The 13,422-nt window shown below is 39.3% G+C and overlaps 1 long non-coding RNA gene across 1 annotated transcript in view; it reads left to right on the top strand.

The window, feature by feature from the left end:
* The first annotated feature begins 868 nt into the window (after positions 1-868).
* The window catches only part of LOC122698922, a 92,495-nt gene continuing 79,941 nt past the window's right edge, over positions 869-13,422 (top strand). Inside the window, exon 1 of the long non-coding RNA XR_006342455.1 lies at positions 869-943. This is a non-coding gene — a long non-coding RNA (uncharacterized LOC122698922). The remainder of the gene's footprint in view (positions 944-13,422) is intronic.

Here is a 13,422-nt window from a genome sequence, read left to right as displayed (position 1 = left end):
CTTCAGCTCATGACTTGAATTGTTGCCTGTTTTTCCTTGTCGGCTTGCCATCCTATTTTTGCTTGTGACTCTTCCATGTACTTTTCCCATTTATTTGTTGTTTGATTCACCAATACATTGCATACACACACATATAAAATTCGTAATTTTTGCATGGTATTTACTGTAAATGTTTTTGTCTTATTTATTTTTAAATTCATGAATTATAAATCTATTGATTGTTTCCTTTTATTTTTTCATTCCTTGTAGACAGTTGGAGTTTAGATACTGTTCAACTATATGTTCTTATGGATTTGTTTTAATCATTTAACTTCTTATATTTAACTTTTTAATTTATCTAAAATTTACCTTGAAATATTTCTGAAATAATGTTTTTAAATGAACTTTCTCCCCTGTGTGGAGAGATTTTCACAGCTTTATTGACTGAATGAATCTTCATTTCTCTACTAATTTGTGATGATTCTTTTATTAGGTACTTAAAATTTACATACAAGGCTAAGTATGTGTGCTGTTTCATTAACTATTTTAAAATACAGTAGGGCTAGTATCCTCTCATTACTTTGATTTTTAAAAAATGTTCTTGATTATTCTCAGATGTTCATCCTCAGAGATGAACTTTAGAATTATTTTGCCAAGGTTAAAAAAATAAGTCTTTTTGGAATTTGATATTATTGTGGAAATAGAAAGACCAAACAAATGAGAACAAATAGAGGCTATTTATTCAGAGTTTTTTATAGCATGGGAATCAGCGATCATCACTTACATTTTGGCAGACACTCAAAGGCAGGGAGAGGAGTATGAAAACTTTATAGTGGAAAAAGAGAAAGGCTTCAGGTTGCCCTGATTGAAGCTGTTGGCATGGGGAAGGTGAAGATGGATGCACTAGAAGAGGGTCCTCCTGTGTTAGGGCGCATATCTGGCTTTCTCTGGTTGGTCCTAAATTGTAAGTGGGGACGACAATTAGGGAAGCTGTTAGTTATCATTATCAAGTCTGGGCCATTTTGGGCTAATTGTTACAGAAATTATTAGCTTTTTGGATTGTTACTGGATAATAGTCTGGTTTCCTACAGCTCTGATTTGTAGTAAGCTGGCTTCCTGGGCTGTTTTTGTAGATAGGAGTCGGTTTCCTTAGCAGGCATATTGTGAATCAGAGCTCTGTTTTTGCACAGAGTCTGGCCATTATTTGTTTGTATGTTCAGTCTCTCATTATATGAAAACTATAAATTAACTCAAGATTTGGTAGCTTAATACTTATTCAGTATCCTCACCCAAGAAATACCTCAAGTTTTTTACGTGTTCAAGAGAATTTTGAATTTACTTCTTATGGGTCACTCATCTTGCTTTTAAGAGTCATTTATAGTTTTTGTGGCTTTTGTGCATGGTTTATTTCCTTGTTCTGTATTTTTAATTACTGATAAATTGTACAAAGTAAAGCTAATTACCTCTTAAAATATTTTGTCTGATATTTCAGATAATTTGTCGAAATGTTAGATATTCTAGGTAAAAGTATGTTTCTCCTCCTTTTAAAAATGCTAATACTTCTTATTAGTATTCATATTTTATTGTATCATGGAATTTCTACACAATGTTAATTAAAGTGGCTATGGTGGAAATTCTTATTTTGGCCTCAATTTTAAATGAGGATGGCTTTCAGAACTGTTTCACTGTTTTGTATTTTGATGGTGAATGTTTGAGGATATGTTTCATTATATTCAGGATAAAGGAAACTCTCAATAAAATACCCTTTTATTTTTAGTTGAAAATACTTGTTTGGATTTAATGATAAATTTTACTGAAGGTCTTTTCTGACTTCATATGTTTGAAAACTTCTACATTGAGATGAGCTGTTATATTACTAGATTTTTTTCTTTCTCTGGATTTTTAATACTTATTTTATGAAACTAAAACTTGACTTTGGAAAATTATTTTAATGTTTGGTAGCACCTTAGAATTGTTAACATCTGTTTATAAGGGCTGTTGCCTATTGGGTTGACCATCCTCAGGTCTGTTAATTGGTGAGGACTCATAAGTCTCACCATGTGTGTGTGTGTGTGTGTGTGTGTGTGTGGGTGTGTGTGTGTGTGGTTACATTCATGCTATGATTTATTACAGTGAAAGAATATAGAGTAACATCAGCAAAGGGAAATGTGTACGGGATGGAGTTCTGGGGAAACCAGGCACACACTTTTAAGAGTCATCTCCTGGTGGAGTCATGTGGGTTGTACTCAATTCCTCCAGCAACAAGTATCACAACACATGTGAAATGTTGTCCAGCAGGGAAGCTCATTAGATTCAGTGTCTAAGGTTTTCGTCAGAGGCTGATCACAAAGGCAGCCTCTGCTTGGCACGTGCCAAAATTCCAGACTGCCAGAGAGAAAGTTTGTGTTCCACATAAAACATACTATTTGTATAAACAGTTTAGGCACTGTAACCCACTCTTATCAATCAGGCAGATGGGAACCTCCAGAATTCCAGGTTCCTGGATGCTAGGCAAGGATCAGTCTTGTAAGCAGACCGTTGTGTTAATGTTTCTCTGCACACCTATATTTGAGCGAATATGTATGTCTGTGTGTGTACTGTTTCGTCACACACAGAGTCGTAGAGTTTGATATCACAGTTAAGATAACTAAATTGGGCAATTCCTTTTTTTCATATAATAGAATGGCTTATAGGGGCTCGGATTTTCTGCTCTTTGAAAGTTTATAAGAGCTTACCTATAAAATTACATGGATCCAGAATTTTTATGGAGGATAATTAAAAATTAACTTACTTCTTCTTGAGTCAATTTGTTGTCCCTCACCCATTCTTGCCCCAGCCAGAACTGCCCATTTCATTGAGATTTGCTAATCTATTTACATACCTGGTGAATTTTTCACTTATAATTTTAAAATCTTTTCTGTATCTATTCCTCTATCATCTTTCATTACTAAATGTATTTATTTTTGATTTTACTTTCTGTTTTTATTGATTAGCTTATCCAGAGATTTGTTTGTTTTATTAAATTTTCAAAGAACCAGTTCTTGGTATCATCTATCAATTTTGCTTTTCTATTTTTAAATTTATTTATGTAGTTATTTATCTTGATTATCTCCTTCCCTTGCTTGAGTTATGTTTTGTCATTTTCCCCCTTAGTTTGAGTTGAAAAACTTTATTTTCTTACTTTCTTTTAAAATAGTACCAAATATTTGAGGGTACATACTATAAAAAGAGGACTTCCTTGGTGACTCAGATGGTAAAGCGTCTACAATGCTGAAGACCTGGGTTCAATCCCTGGCTTGGAAAGATCTCCTGGAGAAGAAAATGGCAACCCACTCCAGTGTTCTTGCCTGGAAAATCCCATGGACAGAGGAGCCTGGTAGGCTACAGTCCACGGGGTTGCAAAGAGTCGGACATGACTGAGTGACTTCACTTTCTTTCTTTCACTATGAAAAGAAGTATAGCTTTAGCTATATCCTATAAATGTTTATGTATATAATTATTTACTGTTATACTTTTTATTTCTACCTTGACTTTATCATTATTTGAGAGGTATTTTTAAATCCCAAGGGTTTAGAGAAGTTTATTTTGTTTGTATTTATTTAAACATTTGTTATTAACTTCTTTTGTTATTATACTATATTAAGAGAAATAACAGAATGTATTAAGGATTTTTCAGTAAAATGCTTAAAAAGAAGCTGTTTTATTAGTAAGGCAGAGGTAATATTCCAATATATGCCAATTTAACATTATAAATTCAAAAAAATTTTTTGATAGCTTGATCTGTCATAGGTTGATAATGGTGTGATAAAGTCTTCCTCTTTAAGTGTGTGTTAATGGCAGCAAAATGTATTAATCTGGAATCAGAAAGACCTGTTTCCAAATCTCAGATCCATCACTCACTGACAGTGTGACTGTCTCAGATTGAGCTTTCTGAAAGCAGAACCTCAGACAAGGATTTGAATACAAGTAGATTATTTGGGAGGTGTCAAAAAAGACTGGTAAGAGAGTGAAGAAATGAATCAGAGAAGGGACAGCAATAATTTAGTAAAAATAGGTTCCGGTAGCACATGCTATCATCTATCTATCTATCTACTTATCTCTCCATCTACTTATTTCTTCTTTTTTTAAACTGAGCTACTATACATGTATAATGAAAACCATAGCTCTTAAATATACAGTTTGATAAATGTATATATCCATGTAACTTGCACTCCAGTTAAAACAGAACATTTGTATAACCCCAGAAAATCACTTTCAAATCAAACCTGTTCTTCTCCATAAGCAGTTATTATTTTGACTAATATTCCCATTGATTGTTGCTGTTGTTTAGTTGCTAAGTTGTGGCTGACTCTTTTGCGACCTCACGCACTATAGCCTCTCAGGTTCCTCTGACCATGGAATTTCCCAAGCAAGAATTCTGGAGTGGGTTGCCATTTTCTCCTCCAAGTGATATTCTCAACCCAGGGATTGAACCTGTGACTCCTCCATTGCAGGCAGATTCTTTACCATCTAAAGTTACCAGGGAAGCCCATCTCCACTGATTAGCTTCATCCATTCTACAACTTCATATAAATGAAATCATATATATCAATACATGGAAAAGTATAAGGTGTCCTCTTTTGTGTTCAGCTTCTTTTATTTAGCATACTGTCAGTAAGATTCATCTATTATTTTGGGTGTATCAATAGTTCCTTTTTATTGCTGAGTATTTGTATGAAAATACTATAATTTGCTTATCCATCATTCCTTGGATTTGAGTTGTTTTCTGGAGAACAGGAATGGAGCCATTGTGAACGTTCTTGGACATATGTCTTTATCTGTCTGGAGGAAATAGTGAAGGATTGTATTGCTGGGACATAGGGTAGCTGTATTAATATATTTCTCCTTATAAGATCCAGCCAAATGTCTTTCCAAAATGGCTGTGCTGTGTTCCACTCTTACCATAACTAGTGAAAGTTCCAGTTGCTCTACATTTTTGCCAACATTCAGTGGTGTTAGTGTTTTTAATTCCAGCTGTTTGAGTGGATGTGAAATGACACCTTATTGTGGTTTGTCATTTGCATTTCTCTGAGGATTAATGAAATTGACTGTTCATGTGCTAATTGGTCATTTCTTGTATCTTTCTTTGTAGAATGTTTATTCAAGACTTGGGTTGTATACCTTTTTATTAGTAAGTTGTAGGAGTTTTTTCCACATTCTCCATATAAAGTAGCTTTGGGATTACTAGCAATACTTATTAAAATATATATTCCTGGGCTGCACCTCAGACCTACTGTAAAGACTGAGTGAGTCAGAGTGAGCCCTGGGAATTGGTATTTTATGTCAGCCTCCTGATGATTCTGATGTGCAGTCAAGTTTAGAAACTACTGTAGTAGAAAGGGCACTGGATTGGACTCCTTCAAATGACCCAGGGATGAACCCAGTCCATTCACTAACTCAGCTCCTCCCTCTAGGTCTGTGTCCCTATCTTTCCAATGAGGGAGTCTACCAGTTGGCAGTTGAAGCCCCCCCTGGGTTCGAGGTATTTTCTATTATCAGCTGCATTAAGAGTTGCTTATCACTTGCTGTTAGTTGCTTATCACTTGCTATCAGTTACTATTATCACTTGCAACTTGGCGAGCTGAAGACAACTCCACGTGTGTGGTACCAGTCAGGCCACATGCTTCCCCACACACTTCATCTGATAGTCTAGCTGAGGCAGAACTGAAATCAAGAGCTGCAGCTCCGGCTTGGGAGCGATCCCCGAAGGATCCGATGGAACAGCCGTTGGCTGGGAGTCATTGAGTAGCAGCTGGTTGGGTCTATGAGCTTCTTGCAGCTGTTTGTGATATGTCAAATGAATTTTTGTTTTTATGTGTTAATGTACTCTGAGCTATTTTACAGTGTGTTTGACATTTTACAGTATAGTAAAGTGTGTACATGCCTAATTAAAACAGATGTGCACTTGATAAAATAATTACTGGATACACTGAAGAAAAATGGCTAATTATATATACAGCATAAACACCTAAACATATGCTATAAATATGTACTTGAAAAGTACTGGAATGTAGGTATAATTGGCTGGATTCTTTTTTTGTATACAGATTTAGAGTCATTCCTCAGACTCTCCTGGCTTTAGCATCCACTGACATTAGAATTCTCTGCCTAATTTTTTTTACCCTCCTCCCCTATCTTATCTTTCATCTCCTGGCATGAAGAAGAGGAGAAATTCTCTCTCCATGAACAGAGATGAAGCAAATTTATCAAAAACATAAAGATAATTGTATTACTGTGTGCTAGGCACTGTGTTAGATACAATATATTATCTCATTTAATTATCACAGATACAATATATTAACTCATTTAATTATCTCTGAGGCAGCTGCTTTTTCCTTTTTTTTTTTTAAATTTTCATACCACTTTATCTCAACCTGAGCACCTCAATATAAAACTAAATACTGGTAAGCTGTTTTCCTTAGTAAGTCTGAATTACTGTAAATGTACAAGTTCTGCTAGCAGTTCAACACTTAAACAGATTAAATCATCTCTGACACATGGTATATCTCATATAATTAAAATACCTAAAACAATTAGTGCAATGTACTAAACTGATCTAAATAAAATGAGCTTTGGAAACAAGACTGCGAGATTATTACTAACATAGTCAACGCTGTCCCTTTTACAAATGAGGAAACTGAGGCTCAGAGAGGCTAACAACGTCGCTAAGCTGGGAAAAGATTTCAGCTGAGGTCTGACTACAGAACCTGTTCTCTTTAACTACTGCCTTACACTGCTTTTGTAAGAAGGTCTTTCTGCCTGGTCACTTCTGTGCTCCATGATGGGGAATATTGCTGGTATGGGGAACTCAGCTCAGACAACTCTGCCTCTACTTTATACATTTTGGAGCATCCCAGGCCAGACTTCTTCAACAGGAAGTCTGTATGCCCTCTTTCTCGAGGTGCATGGGGTGGGACTGTTGTGCTAGTGAGTGGAAAATCTGCTCTGGATCTCCCATGGACTCTGGGGGTTGCTCCTTCATGGGAGCTCAGCTTTGGGATGCTGTCAGCTGGGTGAATTGGTAAAGGCTGTTGGTTGCCTGTGCCTTCTGTAGGAGGTGGGGTGAAAAAGCACTCTGGAGGCAATGTAAATGTACACAGAAAATATTGAGAAGTCCTATAAATACCAAACGAGAGTTTGTCTTCTCAAGGTCATGTCAAGTGGACTTGGCTTTTCTATGGACAATCCAGCTTGCTTGAAGCTTGGAGGACTAAAACACTTAGTCTCTTAGACCCTACTCTTGGGAAGGCAGCTGCAATCTGTTTTATGGTATTTTGGGGAAATGGGTAACCCTGGTTCTCTATAACCACATAAGATCTTCAGGGATCCTGGAATTAATTTATATAGTGATGATTCATGAGGTGCCTAGGGGCATGACAGAAGTATCAGATATCAGTGTGTGTAGAAAGTATAGCTAAAGCTGTGAGCTCTTCCATCCACTTGCTATGTGACCTAAAACCAGCGTCTTAAACTTGCTGTAGTTTCTTCATCTCTGATGTGGAAATAATGAGTATGTACCTCATAGGATTGTTGTGAGTTTAAATGAAATAATCTATGAAGGACTGTCAGCATTGGGCCTGGCAACAGTAAGCACACAACTATATTATTATCATTATTGATTTGGTAACTGATAGCTTTTTATTTTGGAAGATAAAGGAAGGAAGGTGCACTAAATCAATTTTAGGCCACCAGATGCATCTTGGGTCAACCACCCATACCCTCTCTTGGCCATAATGTTTTCCTTCTGTAAAACAAAATGGTTGGATTAGAGGACCTTGTAGGTCACTCTGGCTCTTAGAGTTTGAGACTTGGTGCTAACACATTCCCTGGCCTCCTCCTGCCTTCTCACTTCTTTTCTAAGCTTGTGAGAGCCATGAATGCTTAGAAGGAGCCCATGCGAAGGGAAGGACTTGTATATGGTCAACAATGAGTGCTTGAAGGGGAACCACTGTGGAGCGGTCTTACTGGAAATGTCATATTCTGAGTTGTTTTCTTTCCTTCCTTTATAGTATGTCTACCTGATAGTTGTACTTTGGCAGTCAGGGAGAGTGGAGGTGGGAGACTCCAGAAATCTTTATTCCTGAGCTCCAGGGTGAGCAAAGTCTAGCTAAGCAGGAGGAGGCCTGAGCTTTGTGACCCTCAGGGTTTGGAGGGCTTTGCTGGTGTGGTTAAAATGAGCCCATCAGAAAGTGTTCATTGGCAGCACCCAGATGTAAGAGATATTCCTAAGTGGTCTGGTCCCAGCCCCACTCTGTTGGTGAGGGGAGGAGGTGAGAGGGAGGGCAGCTGTTGGCACATGTGGGCTGAAAAATTCCTAAGTGCCAGAGCACCACTGGAGTGCCCTTCTTGGGTTCTGCATCTGTAACTCTAGAGTGGAGTGAGTCTCAGTGCATGAAAATGGGGTGGAGGGGTTTTTCCTACCTTCCCCTATGATAAACACAGGTGGACTTATTGTTGAAGGGAATAACCATGCTTTGTGAAAGTGAAAGTCATTCAGTCGTGTCTAACTCTATATGACCCCATGGACTGTAACTCTCTAGGCTCCTCTGTCCATGGAAGTTTCCAGGCAAGAATACTGGAGTGCATTGCCATTCCCTTCTCCAGGGGATCTTCCCAATCCAGGGACTGAACCTGTGTCTTCTCCATTGCAGGCAGATTCTTTACTGTCTAAAGTCACCAGGGAAGCCCAACCTTGTTTTGGACATATTTAAAAAATGATATGGGAAGATATTAAGAAGAGGTGGCAAGAATACACAGAAGAACTGTACAAAAAAGATCTTCACGACCCAGATAATCACCATAAATTCAGGCAAAAAGCCTATGTATTAAAAACAAAAACAAGAAGGAATGTTGATTAAACAAAATCACACTCACTTTTTTCTAAGATCTCATCAAATAGTCTAGCTCTGGCAATCTAAGGAGGGCTTTCCTGATAGTTCAGTTGGTAAAGAATCTGCCTGCAATGCAGGAGACCCAGGTTCGATTCCTGGGTCGGGAGCCAGACATCCTGGAATGTGAAGTCAAGTGGGCCTTAGGAAGCATCACTACGAACAAAGCTAGTGGAGGTGATGGAATTCCAGCTGAGCTATTTCAAATCCTAAAAGATGATGCTGTGAAAGTGCTGCACTCCATATGTCAGCAAATTTGAAAAATCAGCAGCGGCCACAGGGTTGGAGAAGGTCAGTTTTCTTTCCAATCCCAAAGAAAGGCAATGCCAAAGAATGCTCAAACTACCACACAACTGCACTCATCTCACACACTAGTAAAGTGATGCCAGGCTTCAGCAATACGTGAACCGTGAACTTCCAGATGTTCAGGCTGGTTTTAGAAAAGGCAGAGGAACAAGAGATCAAATTACCAACATCTGCCGGATCATTGAAAAACCAAGAGAGTTCCAGAAAAACATCGACTTCTGCTTTATTGACTATGCCAAAGCCTTTGACTGTGTGGATCACAATAAACTGTGGAAAATTCTGAAGGAGATGGGAATACCAGATCACCTGACCTGCCTCTTGAGAAACCTATATGCACGTCAGGAAGCAACAGTTAGAACTGGACATGGAACAACAGACTGGTTCCAAATAGGAAAAAGAGTACGTTAAGGCTGTATATTGTCACCCTGCTTATTTAACTTATATGCAGAGTACATCATGAGAAATGCTGGGCTGGAGGAAGCACAAGCTGGAATCAAGATTGCCGGGAGAAATATCAATAACCTCAGATATGCAGATGACACCACCCTTATGGCAGACAGTTAAGAAGAACTAGAGAGCCTCTTGATGAAAGTGAAAGAGGAGAGTGAAAAAGTTGGCTTAAAGCTCAACATTCAGAAAACTAAGATCATGGCATCCAGTCCCATCACTTCATGGCAAATGGATGGGGAAACAATGGAAACAGTGGCTGACTTTATTTTTCTAGGCTCCAAAATCACTGCAGATGGTGATTGCAGCCATGAAATTAAAACACACTTACTCCTTGGAAGGAAAGTTATGACCGATCTAGACAGCATGTTAAAAATCAGAGACACTACTTTGTCAACAAAGGTCTGTCTAGTCAAGGCTATGCTTTTTCCAGTAGTCATGTATGGATGTGAGAATTGGACTATAAAGAAAATTGAGTGCAGAAGAATTGATGCTTTTGAACTGTGGTGCTGGAGAAGACTCTTGAGAGTCCCTTGGACTGCAAGGAGATCCAACCAGTCTATCTTAAAGGAGATCAGTCTTGGGAGTTCATTGGAAGGACTGATGTTGAAGCTGAAGCTCCAATACTTTGGCCACCTGATGCGAAGAGCTGACTCATTTGAAAAGACCCTGATGCTGGAAAAGATTGAGGGCAGGAGGAGAAGGGGATGACAGAGGATGAGATGGTTGGATGGCATCACTGACTCAAAGGACATGGGTTTGATTGGACTCCGGGAGCTGGTGATGGACAGGGAGGCCTGGCATGCTGCGGTTCATGGGTTGCAAAGAGTTGGACACGACTGAGCGACTGAACTGAACAGATGGGCTTCCCAGATGGCTCAGCGGTAAATTATCTGCCTCCAATGCAAGAGACGTGGGTTCAGTCCCTGGGTTGGGAAGATCCGTTGGAGAAGGAAATGGCAATCCACTCCAGTATTCTTGCCTGGGAAATCCCATGGACAGAGGAGCCTGCTGGGCTATAGTCCATGGGGTTGCAAAGAGTTGAACATGACTTAGAAACTAAACAACAACAAAAAATGATATTGGGAAAACTTTACTAATGACATAGTTTATATAATTACCATGTGTAGTGAATTTTTTAAAAAAGGCAAAATCAGTATTTCTGCTTGTTAAGAGGGTGCTGTGAGATACAGGGATGCTGTTTGCAGATTCCCTCATTCCTTCTGTTGCTCATCACGTGTATTTGCCTACAAGCAGACCAAGCCTTTGAGTCCCAACAGGATATAACTGCAGAAATGGATGGGCCTATGTTTTTCTTCTTCCTCTGACTGCTGAGATGAAGGGAGTCAAAGTTGGAGTAGGAATGGGATCTTGGAGTATATAGGGGGTAGAAATGAGGGCAGCTGTGTGGGAGTTGGGATCTTGGGACTGGTTATAGCGATGGATTATGGCAAAGGACTTCCATGAGAAAATACAGACAACAGCTTTAATTGTGTTTATCAATCTTTCTGAATTCTGCAACTGATTTGATGACTTAGATTTCCACAAAAGGACTAGCTGATGGATGTCAAGCAAAATGCCTTTGGGGAATCAATCCTAGTTGGAGTAATTAACACCTAAGTGTGTGAAATACCATGATGTTCTCATTTGATACTCAATCTGTTTCTTGGCCAAATCTCAGGCATTTAAATTTATATTTGGATTTAATGTGGCATATCTTATATTGGAAAATATGCTTGTTAAAGAAATAAGTATTAAATATCTATGGAAATGGAATAGTCTCCTTCTCTGAAAGATGGAATCTAAAATCTAGTTTGTTGTGGATGTAATTACCATCACCCATGGTGTACAAAAGAAGATGAGTCCATCCAAAGGGAAAGACTCTTTCATTCCATGGTCATACTTATATACCCGCAGAGTCAAAATGTAATCTGGCCAACTAAATTCCTAACCTCCAACCTGATACTGATGGCTGGCCCCTCCCTTCTCAAAGATTGGAGGAGTCTCTGCCTCAGTGTCCCCATCTGGACAACAGAAGGCTCTGCCTGTTCCCCACTGATGTCATTATGGAACCCCAGCAGGGGACCCCTATTCAGTGCTGACCACTCCCCATCACATACACACTCACAGAGGCCGCTTTTCCAAACACACCCCTCCTCCTGCTTCCCCATCTACAGCCCTTGACCCTGGCCAGCCTCCCCCCAACACAGGCCACCAGATGGGCTCCTGAGACCCTTCCCTGACAAAAGGTTGCCTACGTGGAGCTCATTGCACTGGGGGCAAAGAGCAGGAGGGTGTGGGCTAGACCTTGGACTGGCAAAAGGAAGCCTGGGGTGGGGGGAGGGTCAGTGTTCCTGTTTCCTCCTCAACAGCAAATGATTTTTTATAGTATCTGAGAGTTGGGAAGGGGCTGGGTCCCCTGGTGACTCAGATGGTAAAGAATCTGCCTGCAATGCTGGAAACCTGAATTCAATCCTTGAGTCAGGAAGATACCCTGGAGAAGGGAATGTCTACCCACTCCAGTACTCTTGCCTGGGGAACCCCATGGACAGAGGAGCCTGGCTGGCCACAGTCCATGGGGTTGCAAAGAGTTGGACAGGACTGAGCGACTAACATACAACCTGAAGCAAGTACAGTAGGGTTAAAGAAGAATGATGCAAATAGCTGGACCTCAGCTGTAAATTGATTTTTGCCTCATATCTTTTTTTCTTTGCTCTTCTTTTCTGATGAAAAAAAGTATAAATTACTTCCGAAGAGGATTTCAGCTTTTGGAAAAATAATCCAATTTATTGAACTTGATTCTCCAACTTAAAGGCTGGAGAGCAGATGTCTGAGTATACAGTTGGAATAAAGATGGAAAATCAGGGGGAGACACTCAGGGTTTATGCCAGTTTCTAGTAGAAGATTTGGAAATGTTATATAGATAAGTTTTCTAAGAGATTTTTTTTTTTTTCCTCAAAACTGTTAGTGATGGAGAGGATAATTGTGTAGACTGATTTTATTCTTTTTCTAAGTAAAAGGGTGACATTTTTGATGTCCTGAATATGAGTAATTTATTGTACTTTAAGTAGATGGAAAGCTACATCTCATCTGAAAAAAAGAAAAAAACCTTGACAATGATTAAGAGTTGAACACATTTTCTACCAAAACAACGTTCTTGCTCATAAAAAAATACATCCCTGGTGGGTGTTTTGAATCCTACCTAAAAATAATAAGATGAAGAGAAAATTGAATGCTGTAAGAGACTAACGACATGTGTGGCATAGCTTAACATTTGGTTCTTTTCGAGAGGCAAATTGAATATTCTAAAGGCTTCAGATCTCAGATGGCCATCTGAAAGCTGGTGATATACTATGTGGGCATGTCTGTTGGACAAGGAACTGCTGTATCATTTCCAGATCTTTCCACTTGTGAGAGGAGTGTTTCTCTCCACACACCCCCCCCCCCACCCCCCACCAAGGAAGGAAAGGCAGATAATTAATCTGGCTCTTAACTCTTCAGCCTTAGTTTTAAAAGATTTTTCTATAAAATATGGATCTTTTTAGGGCTTCCCTGGTGGCTCAGTGGTAAAGAATCTGCTTGCCAATGCAGGAGACGCAGGAGAATTGGGTTTGATCCCTAGTTGGGAAAATCCTTGTGTCGGGAAGATCCCCTGGAGAAGAAATGGCAACCCACTCCAGTAGTCTTGCCTGGAAAAATCCCAAGGACAGAGAAGCCTGGGTGGCTATAGTCCATGGGGTCACAGAGAGTTGGGAATATGACT

Source organism: Cervus elaphus, chromosome 8, assembly GCF_910594005.1.
Source record: "Cervus elaphus chromosome 8, mCerEla1.1, whole genome shotgun sequence".
In the NCBI taxonomy this organism is placed as follows: domain Eukaryota; kingdom Metazoa; phylum Chordata; class Mammalia; order Artiodactyla; family Cervidae; genus Cervus; species Cervus elaphus.
Note: the sequence above shows the minus strand (reverse complement) of the source record. Positions and strands in the feature narration are given on the sequence as shown.